Here is an 8,380-nt window from a genome sequence, read left to right on the forward strand (position 1 = left end):
TTTATCATTTTATATCAATATTTTGGTACTTGTAAGTATTTAAATTTTTGTTTATGAATGTATGTTTGATGGAGAAGTTGGAAACACGAAATGAGTTTAATAAAATAAATCAAGATAAAGTAATAATATTTTTTTAGAAAACAATTAATTAATGATAATAAATTTAAAATAAAAATAAAAATTAATAAAACGAAAAAAGTTTGCAAAATATTTTATAATTGGATCTTAATAAAAATTGTGTAATATGAGTTGAATAGATTTAAAATTATACTCTCAAGGGGTCAAATATGTATTTTTAATATTTCACAGTGGTATTTGGTGCAAAAAAAAAAATCAAAATGTTTGTCCAGTCGCATGAGTGGCGCGTGCGCAACACTCACTCATCTGAAAGGGCGAGTGTGCTAATTTTGTAAAAGGTCAGGGTTGAAGATGTCTATTAAAATTTCACAGGGGAGAAGTGTGCATTTTCTCACATGGGTATTTGGTGCAAATAACTCTTTTATAAAAGGGAATTTAACTCGACTGTTTTAGACAATGACCATGATTAGAATCCTGGTTATCGGTTATTAAAATTTTTTATTTGGTGTTGATGATATGTAGTTCATCTGATACAAGATCTCGAGCTCGAGATCTTAGTATCAGATGAACTACATATCATTAGCTCGAGATTCAATTGTAACAATCATCTCCACTGACTAAAAAATTATTTATTTAATAAACTGTTCAAAGCAAGGATTTTAATGACGTTTTGTTTTGTTTTGTTTTGTTTTGTTTTTTGTTTTTGTCTTACTTTTTTAGAATATAATTGGAGGTGATTTCGGAGAAAGATACTCAAATACCAAGGTAAAATTTTTAAAAAAGATTATTTTCTTTTTCTTGGAAATTTCAACTATATTTTAAGGGCAAAAAATGATATATTGTTATAAATCATTAAAAAAAGAAGAATAGAGAGAATTCACCATAGAAGTGAATTCATATGTGTTAATATTGAGGTTTAATTTTCATTGAACTCAACCACTTTAGTGGAAGATTAACATACAAATACTTGCAAATTTTATCTTGATATATTTATCTTAACCATAAATCCTCCAAATCAACCTAGATTAGATAATCATCTATAATAAGAATTATATATACACTCATATTTTTCCTCTCCTAGGGTTTATGTGATTCCACTAGTGAGAGCTTTCCTCCTACTCTGGTTTAGGGTTTATGGGATCAATCGCTACTCTCAGATTTGATTGACCTCCTTTCTAGTATACTCTCTCTTATTCTTATATATGGACCCAGAAGAAGTTTCTTGTCTGGTCAATGAACTCAAGTTGCTGTCTACAAACACTGAAGATCCACCACTCAAGATTGATGTTGAGACTTTACTCATTGGCGAACAACGACTTGGAAATTGTCTAGTGGCTAAGGTCTTCTCTTCCAAAGCTGTGAATAGGGGATGCATTTGTTTCTCAGATCCCACGTATTCTGCAATCCAATAAACATATTGAGATCGGTGTTTTTGGAGACAAGATGTTCTTACTAGAATTCAATTCGCTACAGAATCGACGTCGTGCATTATATGGTGGCCCATGGAATATATTTCGCAATCTGGTTATATTTGGTTAACCGAATGGGCTTCAAACACCTAGTATGATGGAATTCAGAGAAATAGCAATATGGGTCCATTGCTACAACCTCTCCCTGGTCTTTATGCATAAAGAGTTTCTGGAGAAATTGGGCAAACATATAGGGGAAGTTGAAGAAATTGACACGAAAGATAATGGTTTTGTTATGGGCCGATACGCTCGAGTGAAGGTACATTGATATTACAAAACCTTTAAAGAAACACATTCGTCTCTTTGTTAGTAGCGAGGAAGAAGAGGTTATAATGATCTTGTCGTATGAACGCTTACCGGACTTTTGCTATAATTGTGGGCTTATTGGACATTCGTTCCGGGACTGTGACACACTTCTTCATCAGAAAGGAAAATTAAATTTTGGTAGCTAGTTAAAAGCAAATCCGAGAGGGGGAGGACGTCCTAAGTTAAGACAATATTCTCCCCCGAATAGTTTCATAAGTAAACAGAGTATACCACCAGTTAGATCTCATGAACACTCAGGGGAATTGAGAATTGATGAAATTGTAATTGAAGGGCAATATAAGAATAAGGGACAACTTGTTACTGAGCATATTGAAGTTTTGCATTCTAAATGAAAAAATGTTGCGATAGTAGATGGTTGTTCGTTTTCTGTAGAACATGCTCACATGGTTCTCATAGATACTTTACACGACAATATTCAAGATATCAGGGCCTATTATGATGGAGTTCCTCTAGGAACTCATGTTGATAGTGAGAGTGTAGATACCAATGGCCATGTCAATGCTGCGAAGAGCTGGAAACGAAGGATTGGGGAGATGGGCTCTTCTTCAAACACCAATCCCAAGCCTATTCATCAGCTTAAGAAGGATACCGAAGGCATTTCAAGCCTTGATAAAGGTACTTCTTCACACTCAAATAAGAGAGCTTTAGTTTTATTTGAGGATAATATTGACACCACTTTAATGGCGGCGGTTGCTAAGCAACCCCGTCGATCCATATGAGTTGTATAGTGTGGAATGCTCGAGAGCTTGGGAACCAACGAGCATTCAGAGAACTTAAGCGCCTTGTCGTTGAAAAGGATCCGTCCCTTCTTTTCCTCTCTGAATCGAAAATGAGGGACTATCAATGTAAAAGGTGGAAATATATTCTTGGTTTCTCTGGTATGTTTATTGTTAACTGTGTTGCTCGAAGTGGAGGCCTCTTACTGTTTTGGAAAGAACCACTTGATGTCAAAATTCACTCTTATTCCATTGGAAATATTGATTGCTCTGTCAAACACACAGAAAATATTTGAGATTTACAGGTTTCTATGGGGGACCCGACTTCTAACAAAAGATATCTCTCGTGGGATCTTCTTTGTAGGCTGCATAGTCTTCCGAAATTTAGAGGGGTGTCGTGGCTAGTTGGAGGTGATTTTAATGAAATCTGTTATGACCGGGAGAAAGTGGGTGGTAACTTGAGACCCCTCAATCAAATGCAAGTGTTTCGTGATACCCTTGATTAGTGACGGGGCGGCCCGAATTCCGGGCGGGCTGGGAAACCCCCAGCCCAACCCAACCCATAACGGGATACGGGTTAGGCGTCAAAAATTTTAAAAATGCATATTTTTTTAAAAAAATTCATGAACTCACTATTATAAATAATATAAATAAATATTTCAAGTCTAATAAGTATACAAAAATTATTTTTAAAAAATATTAATCTTTCAAAACACTTAAATACATCAACAATTCAACATAGTACACTGTACACTGACCACTGTACATATATAAATAATTCAAGTGCTATAAAATTTTTCAAAACTCAAAAACACACATAATATAATAAACCATTAAACATAGATCTTCCAAAGTTCAAATACTAGTACCACACTACTACGGTTTTACTCTTTCAGTCATTAATCAATGTCCAATGTTGTAAGCATTAAGCACGCTAATTAATTCATTACAAATAATATAATATTTCAAAAACACTTCAACCATTACAAATAACATAAATATTTCAAATGTATCTACCGACAACCATGCAACAGTAATCAATCATTATATAATTCTGTTTTCCTCTCCATCTCCTTATTCATCGATAATTTCCAAAGCATTTGATCTCTCGCCCGATAAATTCGTCTTAATACTTGTTCTATCTTCATCATCTACATAACGATAAAATAGTTAAATTATAAAATCACAATAAACTAATATGCCAACTAAATTAAAAAAATATAATTCAATAATTAAATGAAATTACCATTATCATAACCATGCAACCAATTGCGAGTGTAAATAAGAGCTAGCACTTTTTCCGAAAGGGTGCTAGTTCTATACTTGGTGAGCACACGACCACCAATAGAAAAAAGCTGATTCTGATGCAACAGTAGTTATGGGAATAGCCAAAACATCACATGTCATCCGTGCAAGCGTTGGGTATCGATTTTTGTTATTCATCCAATACTCCAACACATCCAAATCTTCATAATATGAAAATTCAAGCTTTGGCTCTTCGAAATAGAGATCCAATTGAGATTTTCCAACCGTTAGTTGTAGTTTGACTCTCATATTCCTTAATTTTCTGCATTAATTGAAATTTTGAAATATTTTATCACGAAAAAATAAATACTAATTAAATAATACAATCAATACAATTAAATTGAAAAAATTATAAGAATACTTACATAAAAAATTCTTTTGCCCTTGTTTTTAAATCCTCCTCCACTTTGCATAGAAGGAATTGTGATAGAAGAATATTGAAGTTGTGAAGAACTTGTCTTATAGCAATTAGAATATTGTTCAAAAAGCTCGTAGCACTTTGTTTTCACAAGTGACATCTTCTCTTGGCATTAAAGAGGATCACTCTCAATCTTCGAATAAAAATATTCCAACATAGAAAGTTTTATTCATGGGTCAAGAATAGCTCCAAATGCAAGAAGCGTGCTATATTGAGTCAAATACTTTTCAAACTTCTCTTTCATCCTTCTACACATATCACTTACTACCACATCTTCATTCAACACATTTTCCTTGAACAAAAATTCAATCTTCCAAACTTGCATAAAATACAAATTTGATGTATGATAAGAAGAACCAGAGATCAAGTTGGTAGTATCATAAAATGGCTCTAGGAACTCACATATTTTCTCTTCTCTTGTCCACTCTTCACTTGAAGAACAATTTTTATAATTTTTATCATTCAATTGAAGAAAATCAAACGTCTTTTTATATTTGATGACACTATCTAACATCAAATATGTTGAATTCCAACGGATAGATACATCCAATCGCAAGCCACTACTTGTGTCAAAGCCACCAACCGCTCTGACACAATCTTCAAATTTTTTCTTCCTACTCTCTGAACCTTTCACATATTTGCAAGATTCTCTAATTTTGTTCAAAGCTGCACTAGCCATTTTCAAACCTTCTTGGACAATGAGATTCAATATATGTGCAGAACAACGAATATGAAAAAACTCGCCTTCACATAACAAGAAATTATGCAAAGAAAATTGTTCTTTCAAAATATCTTGCATATTGTCATTTCTAGATGCATTATCCAATGTCAAAGAGAAATTTTTTTTCTCAATTCCCCATTCTTTTAAAAATTCATACAACTTTGCAGCCAATTCAACTCCCGAGTGTGAAGGAGGCATGTGAATAAAATTAAGTATTTTACTGTTCAATTTCCAATCATCATCAACAAAATGAGCAGTCAAACAAATATAACCCTCACTAGTGCATGTAGTCCACAAATCTGAAGTCAGACAAATCCTATTTCGAATTCTAGCCAAAACTTGCTTGAGTTTTTCTTTCTCTCTAGCATATATTCTTGCAATATCATAAACAAGAGTATTTCTAGAAATACAAGCACCATCAGGATTTACGTACTTCATATAAGCTCTAATCCCAATATATTCAACGAATGAAAATGGCAAATCATGTCTAATAACTGCATCAATTATTAAACCACGTGCAACTTTTTGGTCTATTTTTTTAGACTTTATCAACAATCATTTGTCATACATCATGGAACTGTAACATTGTGCATTTTTGAATGTGACGCCTCAATGAAGAAGTCTCATATAGTTTACCCCCTTATTTATATTCTTTCTTACATCCCTTACATCCAGCCCTTTGTACACCATCTTGACCAATTTCTTTCTTCACAAAATAATTCTAAACATCTGAAAATTCCTTATTCTTTTTACTCGAACCTTGGTTGTCCTTAGACATTTCCATCTTACCATCCTCATCCAGATTAATCCTTTGATTCAAAGTGGAGTAAGAGTCCATGATTATCTGTTTTAAATCATAAGTTAAAAATAACCAAAATTTATTTTTTCCTTGTAAAAAACTACAACTAATTTGTTAAAAATATTAAATAAATAAAATGACAAACAAATACTTTGTTATAAATAAGACTAAAAATCTGAAATCAAGTCAATCAACAACCGAATCCCAACTAAAATAGTCCCATAAATTCAAGGTGCAAATAAAATAATATTCAACTCAAGAAGTCCCATGAATCATGATCAACTTCACGGCTCCATCCACCACCACCATCGCAATTCACAATTTACGGCCATCAAAGAGCATATAAAATAAAATAATATTCCACGGCTTAAGTGAATCACACTGTCACACTGACACATAAGTAAAATAATACTCAACTAAAATATTCCCAATTGCTCATGAATTCAACTCCACGACCACTAGTCAGTAGCCACAAGGTGCAAATAAAATAAATTTTATATCTAATTTAGCTAAGAATCAAACTTTAGTTAAATCACCAATTGAAAAGTGATAACGTTAGTTATAAGCACCAAAAATCAAAAATCAACTCAAATAGTCCAATGAATATTGAATTTCAGAACAGTAAAAAGAAAAAAAAAGAATAAGAAAAATACTAACGCTGCCTAGACGGTGGTCGGTGATTAGTGAACGCAGAACAGCTGAGAAATGGTTATGCTGATGGTTGAACTCTAATGGCTGTCGGCTGGAGTCCTGTCGTGGCCTGTGTACTGTGTATGTGGACTGGCTGCCTTCTGCGACCTGTCTGGTGACGAGTGAGTGGTGATCAATTCGGTGAGAAGGCTGGAGAGTTGAGAGGTTGCGCCTTTGCTTGTCTCCTGTCGGTCGCTGCCGAGTCGATAACCTATAGAGACGGAGAGGGGACTGGAGAATAGAGAGTGGAGGCGCGGTGATTCTCTATTTCTCTTGTTGGTTGTTAGCAATAGGGTTTTAAGTTTTTTAAGAACGGTCTGCCATTTTGCTTCAGTTTTAGGAATTTTTTTTTTTAAAAAGGGTGGGCCAACCCGCCCCACCAGTCTAGGCACATGGCCCAAACAGGCCAGTCCATTTTGGGCCGCCAATTCCTCAACCCAACCAGCTATTTTTTAAGAACGGGGCGGGTTGGCCCGACAGGCCCAACCCGAATTGACAGCTCTACCTTCGATGTTCTCTACAAGATTTGCACAGAAGTGGTGAGCTCTTTACTTGGGTAAATAGGCGTTCTGATACTGACCTTATCTTTGAGTGTCTTGATCGTTATGGGGCAGTACCCCATGTGCAGCGTGGAGACCTCCCATTGACCACATCATGTTGGCCCCACATAAAATCATCTGGGGCCCACTTGATTTTAGCCAATGGGAGGCCTCCACGCTGCACAGGGGTACTACCCCATGTGCAGCATCGACAAATCCCTGTTTTACATGTGACAAATCTTACCTGCAATCTACTTTCCATCAGTAAATTAACCAAATATCAAAATTACGTTGCTAAATTCTCTGTGTATTGTTGTGTATTTCAGGAGCATGATTCGTGAAAGATGATTTTTAAACGCTAGAGTGGAAGGAGGTCTCCATTATCTTAAACCTACCACTCCAAGAAACAAATAAGTTTTTCAAGTTGAAGTCAACTATTTATATATTTTATTAAAGATGCAATTATGTTATGACATCACATTGGACATCTAAAATTTCAATATTTGAGACATAAGTTTCCATCAATGTTTAAGAATAATAGTCTCAACTTGTTTTCTTGTGAAGTGTGCCAATTAGCCAAGCACATACGTTGTAATTTTTCTGGCCAACTTTATAGGTCAATTCAACCATTTGCATTAGTTCATATTTTTCATTTGAGGGTCATCACGTGTAAATAATTATACGGGGACTTGATGGTTTTTTACGTTCATTGATGATCATACTAGAATGTGTTGGGTTTACTTGTTAAAAGAAAAATCATAAACTAGCCCTATCTTTAAAAAATTAACGACTGATAATGGCATGTGAAAGGTTTGTTTAAAATAAAAGTACTAAATAACCGGATAATTATTTGTATCAGATATGAGTGTTGTGGGCGGCGTTGTAACACATAAGACAACATACATCGGAATAAATAATATAATACACAAGTACTTTACTTCAATAAATTAAGACACAAATGATTATGCATAAGTGTGTACACTTGTGAGGTATCTCAAGGCAAAATATTCACTAGAAAATATATCCATTTTACACATAAAATGAATACTAGTGAATAATGAAATTCGGCCCCCTTAATAGATTAAGAGAGAACATTGCAAGATAATTCGGTTCAGATCAATTAGTGCCTACATAGGCTTCAATGTCAACATTTTTCTCGTCGATCAGCCCATGATTGGCATAGAGTCATAGAGATGTCATTGGGAAATGGAGCATTCAGAGTAATATTTGAGAGAGAATTCGGCTCAGATCATAGTCTTGTCTTCTCTGTCGATGTTGTCTGTGTTGTCAACATCTGCCTCAGCATCATCAATTCTTG

The sequence above is a fragment of the Henckelia pumila genome, chromosome 2 (assembly GCF_033568475.1).
Source record: "Henckelia pumila isolate YLH828 chromosome 2, ASM3356847v2, whole genome shotgun sequence".
Lineage (NCBI taxonomy): Eukaryota > Viridiplantae > Streptophyta > Magnoliopsida > Lamiales > Gesneriaceae > Henckelia > Henckelia pumila.